General features: G+C 42.1%; 1 long non-coding RNA gene across 1 annotated transcript; it reads right to left on the bottom strand.

Moving 5' to 3' along the window:
• Positions 1 to 3983: 3983 nt before the first annotated feature.
• Positions 3984 to 14563, bottom strand: LOC121143098. The gene is made up of 2 exons (XR_005880208.1): positions 14370 to 14563; positions 3984 to 5603 (listed from the first exon to the last, which is right to left on the bottom strand). It is a non-coding gene; the product is annotated as an uncharacterized LOC121143098 (long non-coding RNA).
• Between the last annotated feature and the right edge of the window lie 2425 nt (positions 14564 to 16988).

Here is a 16988-nt window from a genome sequence, read left to right as displayed (position 1 = left end):
TGCTTGGAAATAGAAATGTTAACAAAATAGATGGCAGGAACAAGCTCTTGGCGTTCTTGCTTTTACGGACACGCCGTTTGACTGAAACATTTGAGACAATCTCTGTTTTCAGTGGAGAGAATAAAGAACTTGCTAGTTGTTCATTTTGCTCTCTATCTGGATTCTGTATGTGTGACAGAATTTGGTTTGAGTCTTCCTATTAACCCAATGGTGATGCTATGGGTCAATAATTGACAGCTACTGTTTTTATGTTGCTATTTGTTTGTTTGTTTTTATCAAAAATGGACCTGGTGGGTATTCTTAATTAGCTGGATGTGTCTTTCCACGTACTTTTGCTCATAGTTTAAGATGGTATAATGAGAAAGAAGAGGTCTTTTGAAAATATTGCTGGAAGCTGGTTGTAATTGACAGTTCTTAGTCAGGGTTTCTATTGCTGCAATGAAAACACCATGGACCAAAAAGTAAGTTGGGGAAGAAAGAGTTTATTTGGTTTATATTTCACTTTGGTTTTCACTTCATCACTGAAGGAGATCAGGACAGGAACTCAAACAGGGAAGGAGCCTGGAGGCTGGAGCTGATGCAGAGGCCATGGAGGGTGCTGCTTTCTGTCTTGCTTCCCCTGGTTTGCCCAGCCTGGTTTCTTACAGAACCCAGGACCAGCAGCCCAGGGATGGCTCTACCCACAGCGGGCTTGGTCCTCCCCATTGATCACTGATTAAGAAAATGCCTTATGGCTGGATCTTATGGAGACATTTTCTAAATTGAGATTTCCTTCTTTTCAGATGACTTTAGCTTGTGTCAAGTTGACATAAACTAGCTAGCACAACAGCAAATTTGTAACTTCAGATAGAGGTGATGGCTTTATATTAAGGATCTTTAACCATCCACGCAGTGGAGTCTACATGCCCTGTTTTATTAATGTACTCCCTCTGCCCCCTTTTCATTGAATTTTAGCAACTGCTGAATTTGATAGGCTCCTGTTTTTCATCTCGTATGTTTTTAGATGGAAATTATCCTATATTAAAGTTCATTAAATTTTAGGTCTCTCTCCCAAGTCTTCAGAACTCAGCCATGTTACTGGTAATCAATATCAGATTACCAATATCAGATTTGCCATGCGGCAAATCCTAAGTAAGATTGGCTCTGGAATAGCCTGTCTGTGAATCACACCCTCAGGTTGCTGGTGCTCTGTTCTGTGGAGAGAAGTGTCAGGAGCCCCAGCTCCATGGCAGGGCACCAGGCACCTGCCAGTACCAACATCTCCATTCAGAAAACAGTAATTCATGTGGAGGACAAGAGTGAGGGGAGGAAGAGAGGAGAAAATTACTTCTAATGGCTTTGTCCCATTGAGAAGTTTCTAGGCAAAATTATTTAGCAAGGAATGGAAGAGAGCACCAGTCAAAGGTTACTAATCTCGAAGTTTCACTCTACCAATCCTTTAAAACCAAGTGTCTCTGTGGAATCCCATTTTGATGGATTTGACTTTACTAAGTGAATGGTAGTTGTGTCATAACATCTCTTTGCACATTTATTAATCGAAAACCTGCCATGCTTGGCAGTTTCAGCCAAAGCAGAGGAAATTGGGATGCTACTTAGGAATATTTTCCCCACAAACACAATTTTTTCAGCATCATTTAGTATCTTAAAGGAGCCGGGCAGTGGTGGCACACGCCTTTAATCCTAGCACTCGGGAGGCAGAGGCAGGTGGATCTCTGTGAGTTCGAGGCCAGGCTGGACCGACAACCTCCTAAACAATACAGAGAAACCCTGTCTCGTAAAAACCAAAAAAAAAAAAAAAAAGTATCTTAAAGGAAATACAGATGTTCAGGCCTCACACCAAGCTATCCCAAATATATAACGCCTGGTGGCATGCTGCCCGAATCTGTATTTTAGGCACGTATGGTCCTTATCTCTAGGTGAGCCAGATCTCTGAGTTCTTTGATCTCTACTTGAAGTGTACTCCACTCCATATTTTCAAATATCTGAAAGAGCTTTCCAGACCTCCCTCCCTCTGCACTGACTTCACAGTGACTTCAGGTGACTTCAGTCTGTGAACCCCTGCGCCCACCTGCCCGGCCAGTGTCACCAATGTCAATGCAAGCTCAGTTCAGCTGTCCAGCCTAAGGCACTGCTCCGAGGTCTCTGACTCAGGTGACCCTTTTGTCATATCTCTTTCTCTCCCTGTTTATTTAAGTTAACCTCTTAGCTGGCTCTGGGAGTCAAAAGTGCTTTTGTTCTCTGCATGAATGGTTTGATTCACATCACACCAATGTTACTTCAAAGACAGAGACGCCTCTTACCTTCGGATAATCACTCCTTCCTCTTGCAAATGCCACAGCCTGGCAGAAGAAGGACTTCAAAGATTTTGTATCTTAACTATTTCAGAACTCCCCACCCGTTCCTCTCTCTTCTAAAGAAATCACACGCATGCACGAAGGCAATTTCCTGTGTATAATGTTGTATTTCAGGCTGTGATTTACAAATTAGATGTTTGGAAAGCCCAGATTCCTGGATTCTAGTGCTGCAGCCTCTGACTCTGGAGGAGTGGGATGGGGCCTAGGAAACCATTGAATCAATAATTAGCTAGATCTGTGAGTCAACATTTAAGAGGCTGACCCGTGTCCTGCCCGCATCACTTGCCAACAGTTTGAAGATGAAGTGACAAATTCATGGTGTCCTTTCTCTGTCTCTTGCTGTGGGGATGATGGAGATAAAATAAGAGGAAGGAAGCAAAGGCAATTGGCTGCTGGGCATTTGTGGACCTTCCCTGTTTCTCTCTCCTATTCTCTCCTACTCCATGGTCAGTTGCTGTGTGGGTATCTTGCAGTCTGACCATGGCAGTCAGCTTGACTTGTCTCCTTGCCTTGTACACTCTGTTCCTTTGGTTTGGAGTGTGTGTGTGTGTGTGTGTGTGTGTGTGTGTGTGTCTGTATGTGTGCCCACACACACCATATTCTTTCTTTTGCCTGGTGAACTACAAGACACAATTCAAATCTCACCCCCTTTGTGAAGCCTCCCTAACTCCCCAGATTGAGTCAATTCTCTTCTCACCCAATATCCAGTTAAACTTTTGCATTAAGTAAGCATCATGGTGCTGAGAAGTGGATGTGTGCTTATTGCCTGTAATTTATTTCAGATCCACCCCCAAAGATGATGTGATAGGAATGTGTATTATGTAGAAATAAACTTGATGCCAAGGGACCATTAGATAAGTGTCCTGATCAGGGGCAGTCTTAAGAAGTGCTTAGGTGGCATGTCAAAGACCTTACAGTAAATTCTCTGGAAGTATTACAGCCAAATCATTTAGAAGTTAATATCTAACTTGAGATCAAGGGATAGCAGAAATATTTTTCCATGGATGAAGTGAGAGGTATTTGAGATAAGCAAATTGTCCAGAAGTTGGGGTAGTGTGTCCTGCCCTAATAGAAGTGGGACATGAGTATGTCTCTTGGCTGCAGCCCGACGGCCCTCAGGAATGTGACCCAGGGCCAAACCTTCCTTTAGCTGTGCATTCCCTCACTTAAGAGGAGGTGCCCAGATTAGATGGTGAGCTGAAAGCTGCTCCAGGAACACTGTCACATTTGTCCCAGGGAGACTTTCATGGAAGGTCCTGTTCTTTCTGCTCAGAGAGCAGGAAGCTGGGACTTTGCTGAGCTTATAGGGTAGGTTGTGTGACAGTGTGTGTGCCTGGCTGATTGTATCCGCGCTAGTAATACTTGCTCAGCTGGGTTTGTCTGATGCTGGCTCTTCTGAGAACACCCACACAGTGTGAGGTGGTGTGATGGCACCTATGACTTTCACTGACCTGCAGTCTAAAGGTTCAGTGGAGTCCACCAAGAGTACCTCATGCCTATGGATGTCTGAGTTGTCTTGAGGCGGCCTTCTTGCTCATGTTTGTATAACTGATACTTTTTCTTGGAGTGGTTACTCAACAAAAGGTCGTTTTGCCTTTCATTCATTAAAATTATAAAATAAACAAAAAAGCAATCAAACACTCTTTAATTGTTTCATAGAATAATCTGCATAAGAATTTTCATTTAAGCAGAGTGGTAACAGTCAGTTTTGTTCTATTAATTTATATACAACACTTATACACAGTAACGAGATAGTGCGTGATAATTTGATATGTGCTTACAATGGGTATAATAGTCAAGTCAGTGTCATTTACATTTCCATATTTTATTTATATCTCTGTGCTGGCAGCATTCTAACTCCTCTCTTTTAGTTCTTTGAAGATACAACAACAACAACAACAGTAATAATAAACTGTAGTCACTGTACTGTGAACCAGAATGTATTTTCTCACTTAACTGTACTTTTCCACTTATAAGCCAGGCTCCATGTTTCTTTTTCTCTCTAGTGACCACTATCCTACTCTCTACTTCAGTACAATCAACATTTTTAAGGTTTCACTTACGAGGAAGAACATTAATATTTGTCTTTCTGTGTCTAGGTTATTTTGCTTAGATGTTTTACATTTTATTTTGTGTGTATGGGTGTTTACATGTATTTCTGGGTATCACTCGTGTGCAAAGCACATGTGGAGGCCAAAGGAAGGCATTGGATCCCCTGGAGGTAAAGATGGTTATGAGCTGCTGTGTGGGTGCTGGGAATTGAATCTGTGTCCTCTGGAAGAGTGGCCAGTTCTCCTAACCACGGAGCCTTCTCTCCAGTCCCTTATAAATGATCAAGGTTTGAATACTAGCAGCTTTAATTCCTAAAGCCTGATAAGTTGGACAGACTTTGAATCCAAATTATTAATACTAGCTATAGATGAAGCCAAAGCTTTTGATGAAATACACTTAAAAATGAAAACATAAATATGCTGAAAAACCGCTTTATGGAATGAATGTCTTATTACCTCTCCTCCCCAAATGACTTCGTGATGCATCTGATTTATCTTCTCATTTCATACATCCCGAACAAAGGAAGCTTTAAGAATAGCTCGTGGAAATGCAAACAGTGCTGTTCATTTTTCAACACTGTCAAGAAATTATAAGCTTAAAGAGCTCTGCCATTAACCGTCTGTCACAAGCAGTGCTGGATGCAGTGGCTGGGCTGGGCTGCACACAGTGGCTGGGCTGCTCACAGTGGCTGGGCTGCTCACAGTGGCTGGGCTGCACACAGTGGCTGGGCTGCTCACAGTGGCTGGGCTGTTCACAGTGGCTGGGCTGTTCACAGTGGCTGGGCTGCTCACAGTGGCTGGGCTGTTCACAGTGGCTGGGCTGCACACAGTGGCTGGGCTGTTCACAGTGGCTGGGCTGCACACAGTGGCTGGGCTGTTCACAGTGGCTGGGCTGCACACAGTGGCTGGGCTGTTCACAGTGGCTGGGCTGCACACAGTGGCTGGGCTGCACACAGTGGCTGGGCTGGGCTGTTCACAGTGGCTGGGCTGCACACAGTGGCTGGGCTGGGCTGCTCACAGTGGCTGGGCTGCACACAGTGGCTGGGCTGCTCACAGTGGCTGGGCTGCACACAGTGGCTGGGCTGCTCACAGTGGCTGGGCTGTTCACAGTGGCTGGGCTGTTCACAGTGGCTGGGCTGCTCACAGTGGCTGGGTGGCGCAGGCTGTTAAGCATCTCCAGGAACATTGCTCACTGAAACTGCTTGGAAAGATGATTGAATGTTACTTAAGAAGAACTTTACACACAATAAATAGTACATTTGCAGACTGCTGAGAAAATTGATGAAAAGGATAATGTTCTATTTTGGACTCTAAACAAAAGGCAATCAATTAGTAGAAGCAGTTTGAAATACAGAGAGGCTATGCCTAGCAACAACCCCCCCACCTCGCTGAAAGCTTGCAGCCCAGGCTGTAACAACTGCTCCTGGACTTGGCAGAGCTATGACTCGGTATCCCCACAGCACAGAGGACAGTTAGAACATGGAATCCATTTCCAGACTACTATCCCCTCCCAGGGCTGGGTTTCATCGAACCCATTTTCCTTTTGTTACCTGGCTTCAATTTTAGGCTACGTTTCAATTTCCCCCTGAATTTGGAACCACATTCTGCCAACATTTAGGGCTCCCACCCACCATCACATGTTTTAAATGATCTTAAGAGCGATCATTAATGGAAATGCTAAGGTGTCACTGACTTTTGGAACGAGCCTTGTTCCTATTATAAGGAACTGTCAGACAGGATTGTGCTTTGCTGTGAGCTTTGATAGATGGTCTCAGACATCAGCAGTTAGCTCACCATTTCAGTTACGGTCTGGATAGTAAATATTCTCTGTAGGCCATACACTTTCTTGTGACGTTCCCCAAACAGCCATAGACAACATGTAATGTGTAGTGAATGAGTGTGACCATGTTCCAATGAAAGTACATTGACAAAAATGGCGGCCGCCCCAATTGTATATTAAGGGACCAAAATTACTATGGAATTACTCATGCAAAAATAGTATGACGGCAAAGGCACACATTAGTAAGACTAAACCATGACGTCACAGGTGATTTCATACTATACACTGCATCAGAAAATTAATGTTTTTTTTTCTTTTTTTATGTCACATTTTTTTATTTTTATTTTTTTTAATTTTATTTTCCAGTTTAAATTTAGATAAGAAACAAGGTTGCTTCACAAGTCAGTTCCAGGTCCCTCTCCCTTTCCCTCCCCTCCTCCCGTGCCTTCCCCCCAACCCCCCCCAGTTATCCCCTCATTCCCCCAGGGAGGGTGAGGCCCTCCATGGGGGTGTCCATAGTCTGTCATTTCATATAGGGCAGGGCCTAGACCCTTCCCCAAGAGTTCAGGGTGAGAGTGCACCTCACATTGTTCTATGGGAGTCCAAAGTCCGTGTGTATACTTGGGATGGGTACTGATCTGCTGCCCAAGGCTCAATAGATTCCCTAGGCCTCCTCACTGACACCCAGATTCAGGGGGTCTTGATCAGTCCCATGCTGGATTCCCAGGCTGATGCCTGGGATTCAAGAGTTAGCCTTTGTCTGGTCAGCTGTTTCTGGGGGTTAAACCAGCCCAGTCTTAATCCCTTTGATCATCAGTCCTCCCTCTCTGTTACTGGCTTTCTTGAGTTCAGCTCAGTACTTAACCAAGGGAGTCTGCCTCTTCTTCGATCAGCCACTAAATGAAGTTTCTGTTTCCCAGACTCCCCAGATCTATGTCTAAAATCCATATATGAGAGAGTACATGCCATGTTTCTCTTTTTGTGACTGGGTTACCTCACTCAGGATGGTTTCTTCTAGTGTCATCCATTTGCCTGCGAATCTCATGATTCCATTACTTTTTTCTGCTGAATAGTACTCCATTGTGTAGATGTACCACATTTTCTCTATCCACTCTTCGGTTGAGGGATATCTAGGTTGCTTCCAAGTTCTGGCTATTACAAATAAAGCTGCTATGAACATAGTGGAACAGACATCTTTGTTGTATGAATGGGCATCTTTTGGATATATGCCTAAGAGTGGAGTTGCTGGGTCTTGTGGTAGGTTTATTCCCATTTTTCTGAGGAATCTCCATACTGATTTCCAAAGTGGCTGAACCAGTTGGCACTCCCACCAGCAATGGAGGAGTGTCCCCCTTTCACCACATCCTCTCCAGCATAAATTGTCATTGGTGTTTTTGATTTTAGCCATTCTGACAGGAGTGAGATGGTATCTCAGAGTTGTTTGATTTGCATTTCCCGGATGGCTAAGGATGTTGAGCACTTTCTCAAGTGCCTCTCAGCCATTTTAGACTCCTCTATTGAAAACTCTCTAGTTCTGCAGCCCACTTTTTAATTGGGTCCTTTGATGTTTTGGAGACTTGCTTCTTGAGTTCTTTGTAAATTTTGGAGATCAACCCTCTGTCAGATGTGGGATTAGTGAATATTTTTTCCCATTCTGTGGGCTGCCTTTTTGTCTTGCTGACTGTGTCCTTTGCCTTACAGAAACTTCTCAGTTTCAGTAGGTCCCATTTATTAATTGTTGATCTCACTGTCTGTGCTACTGGTGTTATGTTCAGGAAGCTGTCTCCTGTACCAATTTGTTCAAGGGTACCACCCGCTTTCTCTTCTAAGAGGTTCAGTGTGGCTGGATTTATATTGAGGTCTTTGATCCATTTGGACTTAAGTTTTGTGCATGGCGATAAACATGCCAGTAATGTTTTTTTTTCTTATAGAGGAAATCAGAAGTCTTAGACAGAAGTCAATTTTTAAAAACGCAAGTACTGCTTTGTTGAAGCTGAGGGTTGTCAGTTCTCTTTAACTACCTTCAATTAAAGCATCCACTCACTAGAGTGACGGACACTCGCCATTCCTCTGCCCGAATGATGACCTGAGCATCACACCTCGTGAAATGGTCAAGTTGTAAGCCACACTGTTGTCACTTGGTCAGCTTCTAAGAAAATGATTCCAAGGTATTGCTCTGCTTATGTTATCATCTCTAGGGGTGACTCAGGCGATCAGTGTGCAGACAAGACAGTGACAACACTGTTTTAGCATCTGGAAAAGTATGGGAACTTCTGCATCTGGAAAGCAGATGTAAAAGCATCAAGCATCATTAACCACCCCTTACATACTTGGATTCTAAGGTAGTTGGGCACACACACACCTGTAGACATACAGTTGCTTTGAAGGCTGAGGCCAGAGTCTTTAGCCTGGAAGTTTGGGTCTAGCTTGGGTCTTATTTCTTAAGCAAGCAGACAGACAGACAGATGGCAACCAAGCCTTGCCCCATCTTAAAATCAGATTCTCAAGTAACAGGGTCTCCGGGAGAATCACACATATGAAAGTTTGGAAACAAGCCCTGGTTTGAGTCCAAAGGATTTTGCTATCACCTCTGAAACTGTAGGCATAGCTAATGACAGTTTGGCTTGTTCTTCAATTTGTGTACTTGGCCATAATTTCAATTACATAAGTGTTATATAACTGATGAACTACTGGGGCATAAAGCGAACTATTCCATGAAACTAACATGGGAATTTTAGAGAACAACAAGGGTGAATTGTGTAAGACTGCCTGCCTGATGGGGTATGACAGTAGACCATAAGCTGTGCAATTCTAGACTGAATTTGCAGTCATCTTACTTTATACACAAGTTCTTTTAGGAGTGGAGGGGTTTGGTGGCTCACACCAGTAATTCTGGCACTTGGGAGGTGAGGCATGAGGGTTGTTATGAATTAAAAGCCAGCCCAGGATACAAAGTTGAATGCCATTCCAGTTTGGGGCTATAGAAAGAGATTTTGTTGCAGAAAATAAAGAAGACAAACTCCAAATTGACAAAGACAGGACTCCATTCTGGCTCCCTAGACTGGGCTTGCATGAGAAGGGTTGTTTGAAACTCTACTTGGCAAATCTATAGTCTGAAAAAGTTTCACTCTGTACACTGGCACAGGCAAACACAAGTCCTAACATAAAACATTTTATAGGTTCAAAATATGGACCTTTTATTATATTTCATTTTATTTTGTTCTTACATTTAGTGATATTTTCATTCACTACTGCCCTGGGTCACACTGGATATGAAAACTGCCACTACTGCTGTTCGGTTCCCCATTTTCTCTCTTCATAGTATAGCTGATCTTAATCCATAGAGGTTAATCCTGGACTTCTGGATTTCACTGACAACATTCACAAGTGTTTGGGGGAGTCACATAGAGTCTGCCGCTCACTACACCAGTGGTTCTCTTAATGCTGTGGCTCTTTAATACAGTTCCTCATGTTGTGGTGACCCTCAACCGTAAAATTATTTTCATTTCTACTTTGTAACTGTAATTTTGCTACCGTTATGAATCGTAATGTGAACATCTGTGTTTGCCGATGGTTTTAGGCAACCACTGAGAAAGGGTCAAGACCCACGGGTTGAGAACTGTTGATGTAGATCAAGCAGGCCTCCAACTCACAGAGAGCTGTCTGCCTCTGCTTCCCAGGGCTGCCATTAAAGAGATGCCCTCCCCGGGTCATGGCCTACGGATTGAGATCCACAGCACTAGACCCACAAAGGGGACTGTTGGGAAAGCAGCCCTGACACATCACTTACAAATCTTTCCAGAGAGGAATCCTAGCATAGGACCTCTGACATTTCTTTCCCACGCTTCTACTTAGGGGGGGTCCTGACAGCATATTCTTCGCATTGTGGTAACTCTAGAAGCATTTATCTCAGAATGTTATAGTTATTATTTGTCTGTCATCATTCCTGAATCATGAACTGGGTCCTCCATGCTATATGTCATATACCTATGATGGTACTTGCTACAAAGTTGTAAGGCAACGGTTACTTGAAGAATGAATGAATGAATGAATGAATGAATGAAGATTTGACTCATATATATTTATGTGAAAGGGAAAACAGAACTCACTACAGGAAGTATACTGTTCCATCCCTAGAGAATTCTGCCTGAATATTTTATGCTGAATTGCCAATAAGGTGGCAAGACACATCAGTGATGAAGCCCTGTAGGGCTGGCCACAAATGCCTGCATGCTTTGATTGCTTCTCCATCGTGAGTCCATTTGTTGTAGTAGACTTAATTAATATTGATTTTGAGAAAGAGAATTTCTGGATAACAAAATGAGTTTAACTGTTTTTACTCTGGTGTATTTTTGCTGAATATTTTGTTGTAGCATATCACAAAGCCATTTTTTTTTATTAATTTGACCAAAGGAAATTTTTTTACCAATACAAGAAATTTAAAAAAAGCCCATAACATTCTGTCTTGCTGAACTAATAGAAAATAATAGCTATAAAGCAAGAGAAGTGTTTATTACATTAGAAAAGATAGTAAAAAGACCTGTATTTGAAATTATGTAAGTTATTGTTTGTCTTTTCATTAAACATCACGAAGTGCCAGTAATGTGTGTTCATTATAATTAATCATAATGCCTTTTTAATAATACTCTTTTATAAATCTGAATTTTAGAAACCATAATATGGGACTTTTCAGGAGCAGGATAGCAATCTTAGTACCAAGACCCCCATAATGCTTGCATTTACCCTCCTGCGACTCCACACGAATGAAGTTGGGAGCATTTATTCACATATAATCTTGCAGATGCTGCTGCTAATTTGTTAGCTAACATTCTGGCCTTCACAAATGAACATGGTCATTCTGGTTTTTGTGTGAATGGAACATGAGGGCTAGGATGCTTTCCATATGCTGTCTCCCTGCCTTCCCTTAGTAGGGTCCCTTTGGGACCATTGCAGCATAGCTACTGAAGGTTGGCACAGCTAGCTGTGAAGCCAAGCAAGCTGGCTGAGCCTCGTGGGCATGGACCTAAGCTCAGCCCTTTGGAACCCTGTCTGTATCCTTGTAGCTAAAGTCTCAGGTGCAGCCCCTTGGCCTGCTTTATAGACAGTGGGGCTTTCTCATGAAGACACACAGTGCTGTTAAGAAACATCTTGGCACCTAAATGTTCTTCCTTTGCTGTATTGACTCATTGTGATTTTTAATTTAATTATCTTCCTTTAGATTAAGAAAATAATTCTGTCTAATAAGGAAAAGTTCAGGGCTGGCAGATTCAATGCCAAATTCCACTAAACCTTTAATAAGAGTAAACACCAAAGCTTCTCAAACCATTGAATAAAATACAAAGGGAAGGAACCGTGCCAAATCTATTTCATGAAGGCAGCGTTACCTTGTCACCTGAACTGGGTAAGGCTACAACAGAAAAACGAAACTGTTGATCAACCTTCCAAATAAACCTAGATGTGAAAATTCTGAATAAAATTCCCAGCAAACCAAATCTAAGAACACATTAAGAAAATCATACACTATGGGCACATTGGTTTCAGGGTTGTGATGCAAGGTTGGTTCAGCATACACAAATCACTAACTGTCATACGTTACACAAATACAGGGAAGGAAAACTCATGCAATCATTTCAATTGATGCAGGAAAGACTTTGAACAAAGCTCATAAGCCCTTTGAAATAGAGACCCCAGAGATTCAAGAAGACGGGAAATACACCCCGATGTGGGCTAAATATGACAGACCCACACCCAACATATACCAAAAGCATATTCTCTAAAATGTGGAAACTGTTCTGCTCTTCCTTAGGATAGCACTTGAAATCTTCTGTGGGCAACAAGGCAAGCAAAAGAAATGAAAGGGATTCAGACAGGAAAGGAAGAAATAAAATTCTCTCTACATATGGACATGATTTTAAAAGGCCGTGAAAACTCCATCAGGAAACTTCTAGACACAATAAACAATTTCAGCAAATAATGCAAAATTAACATACAAGGAACATAAGACAAAATGAATGAACAAGGAACAAAGTATAAAATTAACATATAAGGAATATAACACAAAATTAACACACAAGGAACATAATACAAAATTAACATACAGGAAGCATAATATAAAATTAGCACACAACATTAGTAACTTCTCTACATACCAACACGGAACTTGCTGAGAAAGGGAAAAAAATCCATTCACAGTAGGCTAAAAAGAAAGAAAGAAAAAGACCCACCCAGGAATCAACTAAGAAAACAACGGCCTGTACAGTAAAAACATCTAAGACAACAAAAGAGACAAATTGGAGGAAGCAGTAGAGGAAGAAATGAGTATGACCTCCCAGGCTCACGATTGGCAGAATTAATATTGTGAAAATGGCTATATTACTTCAAGCAGTTTACAGATTTCACGCAGTTCCTATCAATCTCAATGATATTCTATAAAAAAATATGGAAATCCCTAAAATTCATATGGACATACAAAGACTCCCAAATAACCAAAGTATCATGTAACAGTAGATAGAGGTACCACAAATACCTGATCTCAAGCTGTATTACAGTCATAGAAATAACAAACGCCCCAGCATATAACTGGCACAAAATAGACACATAAAACAACAGAAAAGAGAAAATGAAGGTACAGCCAGGTTATTTTTGAGAAAAGAGTAAAACACGATTTTTGGAGAAAAGATCGCTTCCTTGAAGTGTAGAAAAACTGAATTTCCACATGGACAAGAATGAAACTCCATATCTCTCACACAATGCACAAATTGGATGGGATATCTTAATTAAGGGCCTGAACTTTAAAACTTCTAGAGGAAAACACAAAAAACACTTCAAGATAGAGGCAGAGGCAAAAGACTTTCTAGAAAAGGCTGGAATAGCACAGGGAAAAGTGAACTTACTTGAAATTAAAACACTGTCACACAGCAAAGGCAAAATGTACAGAGTGAAGAACAGCCTCAAGAATGGTAGGAAATATTTGCCCTTTATACTTCAGATATGGGATTAATATGTAGACCATGTAAAGAACTGAAAAAAAAAAGCGCGCTCCATATCTCTAAATCAACCAATCAATAAATGGGATCATTTACTGAGTAGTTGAAAATGGTCCATCCACAATCAAAAAAGTGTTTAACATCCTCCTGAGCTATCAGGGAGATGTGTCTGCTCTGAGAGGCCAAGCCACCTCAGTCAAATCAGTGTCTACCATCAAGAAAGCAAATGACAAAAATACTGGTGAAGATGTGGGCAAAGAGGACCCTTTAAACATTTCTGATGGGAATGCATACATGTGTAGCCACTGTAAAATCCAGTATGGGGGTCTCTAGAAGTCTTAGAATAAAATCACTACGTGACCCAGGTAGCATTCTGAATCAACACACCATAGAAATACTAGTTAATCCATGTTTATTGCTGCATTATTCACAATAGTTAGGAAATGGAGCCAGTCTAGATGTCCATCAACAGATGAATAGATAAAGAAAAATGAGATCATGACATTTGCAGGAAAATGAATGGATCTGGAAATCATTTTCAATCATTGCAGATACTAGGTTTAAGTGTGTGTGTGTGTGTGTGTGTGTGTGTGTGTGTGTGTGTGTTCGTTCATGTCTGTGTCCATGAGACGGGAGGAAGAGATCTTCAGGGAGTGTGTAAGGGAGGGTGAAAGCAGAGGGAGGGTCTGTTTGGGGAAGGGGAAGGGTTGGGAAGCACAGAGGACAGAGGAAGAGGGGATGAATTAGGACAGAATATGATGACACATACATATAAAAATTCCATAATGAGGGCCCGAAAAGACGGCCCAATCAAGAAATTGCTTTCCAAGCAAGATTGACAACCCAATCTGGGTTCCCCCACCAAAAAATCCAGGTATTGAGGTGCCAGTCTGTAACGCCAGTGCTGGCAGAAGCAAAAAAAAAATGGCAGAAATCTAAAGCATGCTGACTGACAAGGACTCTAGAAGATAGGTGAGCTTCAGGTTTAGTGAAGAGATCTTGTCTCAAAAAATAGTGACTAAGAAGGACATTGGAAGTCTGTCTCTGGCTTCCACATGCCTGTGCATACCTGTATGCATGCACATACATACACAGACATGTACTTGCAAATATATCGCACACACAAATAAAAATTAAAAATACCATAATGAAATATTTTTAGTTTAAAATAAATCTGAAGATGGAAGATCAACTTTACCGCTTTTTCTGAAGAGCTCAACAGTTCATATCTTCCACACAGGACACCCGTGCCTTTTACCTTCACAATACACAGGACTGATGAGGTCATCTGCTCTGCTGCAGATGAAGCTTTCAATATGGAAATGACCTGATGTGTCCAGCCACTGAGGTGTGGGATTGGTCACAGGAAAGCTGTATTGGGAACTCCAGCCATGTGGTATTAGCCAAGACAAAGACGTGGTCCTATAAACTTGTCAATCAAGCCATCAAGGAGGGGCTGATAGACGTATGCCAAGGAGCCCAGTTCAAGGCTCCCTTGGAGTCTCAGCTGCCTAAAAAAAAATGTCTGTGTGTTGAAGACGGAAGGTAGCTATCTCAGCCAGGCATGCTAGTACATTCCTCTTATCTTAGCACTTGGTTGGCAGAGGCAGGGGAGCTTGAGTTCAGGGCCAGGGAGACACTACATCAATACTGCCACCTTGACCCAAAGACCAGAACAAGTAACTGTGTTAAGCTTGCTATAGGTTTGTCTTTCTTGAAACAATAGCATAGTTTTTGTTTTCATTTCATGATTTTGGTAACTGGAGGTCTACAGAACTCACGACCCTATTGATGAGGAAAAAAATGATGCCTTTTATTTTAATTCCCATTGAGTCATCTAAAGCTTATTATGTGTTAAACACTGTACTTAATACTCAGGAAGTAAGATAAAGAGGCCGAGAAGGTCCCTAGTTCTATGAAGCCCATTGCTCTGGATTTAATGTGACAGTCTAAGAAAAAAGCAAATGTGCAATTACAAAAGAGTCTGTAACCATAGTTTGTCAAGGCAGTGGCATCCAAGGCAATAACATCTGAGATCTGTGCTGATGATAGAGCAGGTCTCCCTGAGCATCTCAGGGAGAGACCAGAATTCGGGTGCCTACCTAGGGTACCTCCGCAATTCTGACATGGAGGCATCAGCTGCCCTGTCTGGATGCTACCCCTTAAGAGATGTCTAGAAGACAGGTCGACCTTTCATGATGCTCTTCTCTGTCCTTTGCTGAAGGAGGCAAAGTTGAATTTTCTAAGCCATTCACTACCTAAGCCAATAATTGTTCCCAGTGCCCCAAGGGTAAAGTTCCAGACTGTGGACTGTGTTCTTTCTAGAGTGGTAATGGTGATCGGCTGTCACCTTTACAACTTTATGTGCTGTAAAATTTAATGGAAAATGTGCCCCTTCAGTGAAACCAAAGAAACCCACAAATGGGATAGAGAAAAAACACACTGTTACTATGGTAATGGCTTTGCATTGGCAGCTGAAGAAAATCATTTAGCAAAGTTATAAAACTGTAGTAAATATTGGACAGCTTTATGGAAATGTAATAAACTGAAGCCATACATCACAATGCACTAAAGCTCATTTTACATTTATGGCACATAGCAAAATTATAATGCAGACGAGGACTAAATGACCTATAAATGTTAAGCACATAGTTAAGCATGGAATATGTCAACCAGGGTCTTTGTGGCTTTTCTGGGTAATGCATTCAGGTTAGATGAGAGAAACACTGCCCGTTTCTAAGCCTATGTATAGTGTTCCCTTTCAAAGGCAGATGCAGTGCAAAAATCGTATCCATTTTCTTGTAGATAATCAGGTAAGGTGTAATGGGAAACTTGCAAACCCATGAGCTTGTTTATGAATGTATGAAGGTGAATGCCGGTAGCCCTGTTACCCAGGTATCATTACTGCTCAGCCTGATCCAAATCAGAACTGCATTTTGTGTTGTTTACCACACACTCCACTTTGTGAGAAAACCACAGATTTTCCTCAGGAAACACAGCTGTTGCTTTGTCTGCAAGGAGCTGAGCTTGAGGGTGATTTGGGTAACACCACCCTGGGATAGAAAAGTATTTCAGTTGGAAGGGAGCATTTCTCCCTCAGTGAAACAGGTTCCTCCCTGGCTGGCAGGTTCAGCTCTCCTGCAGAGGATAGGGGAAGAGATATAGGCTTTCAAAGGCACAAGGAGGAGCCATTTCCAACAAAGGAATGGAGGGTGAGTGTGTGTGTGTGTGTGTGTGTGTGTGTGTGTGTGTTGTTGTTGTTGTTGTTACAATGCAATTCTAGCATCTGCTCTGTGACCAGGAGGATACAATTCATAGCATGACCAAAAAAAAAAAAAAACACTAATTAGTAGCTATTGTGTTGTCAAAATACAAAACAACCGAGTCAACCAACCAGGCAAAGCAAAGCCATCCATCTAAGAACTCCATCTACTCAGTCCTTAGAGCTCTTATTTTTCACTCAGTCCTAGGCTTGCAACGGCGACAAGCTGCATGGAGGGTTTCCGTGGTGCTCGTGCGCCAGTTCTCAAATACTCACAAAAGCCTTGCCCACCACCTCCGTCCCTACCGCCTTACCCTCTCTTCATCTCTCCAAGGACAGCATGCAGTGCATACTGTAACTGCGTTTAAAAGAGGCCCGTGGTCTTGTACTGCCAGAAGGGATTATTTTTATTTATTTATTTTTATTTAATTTAGAAACAATCTTATTTTAGTTATCAATCCCAGTTCCCTCTCCCTCCCTTCCTCCCATCCCCCACTACTGACCTCCCCATCCACTCCCCAGGGAGGGTGAGGCCTTCCATGGGTGATCATCAAA

This window comes from Mesocricetus auratus, unplaced genomic scaffold (genome assembly GCF_017639785.1).
Source record: "Mesocricetus auratus isolate SY011 unplaced genomic scaffold, BCM_Maur_2.0 Super-Scaffold_100011, whole genome shotgun sequence".
NCBI lineage: Eukaryota > Metazoa > Chordata > Mammalia > Rodentia > Cricetidae > Mesocricetus > Mesocricetus auratus.
The sequence above is the reverse complement of the archived record's forward strand: the minus strand, read 5'-3'. Positions and strand labels throughout refer to the sequence as shown.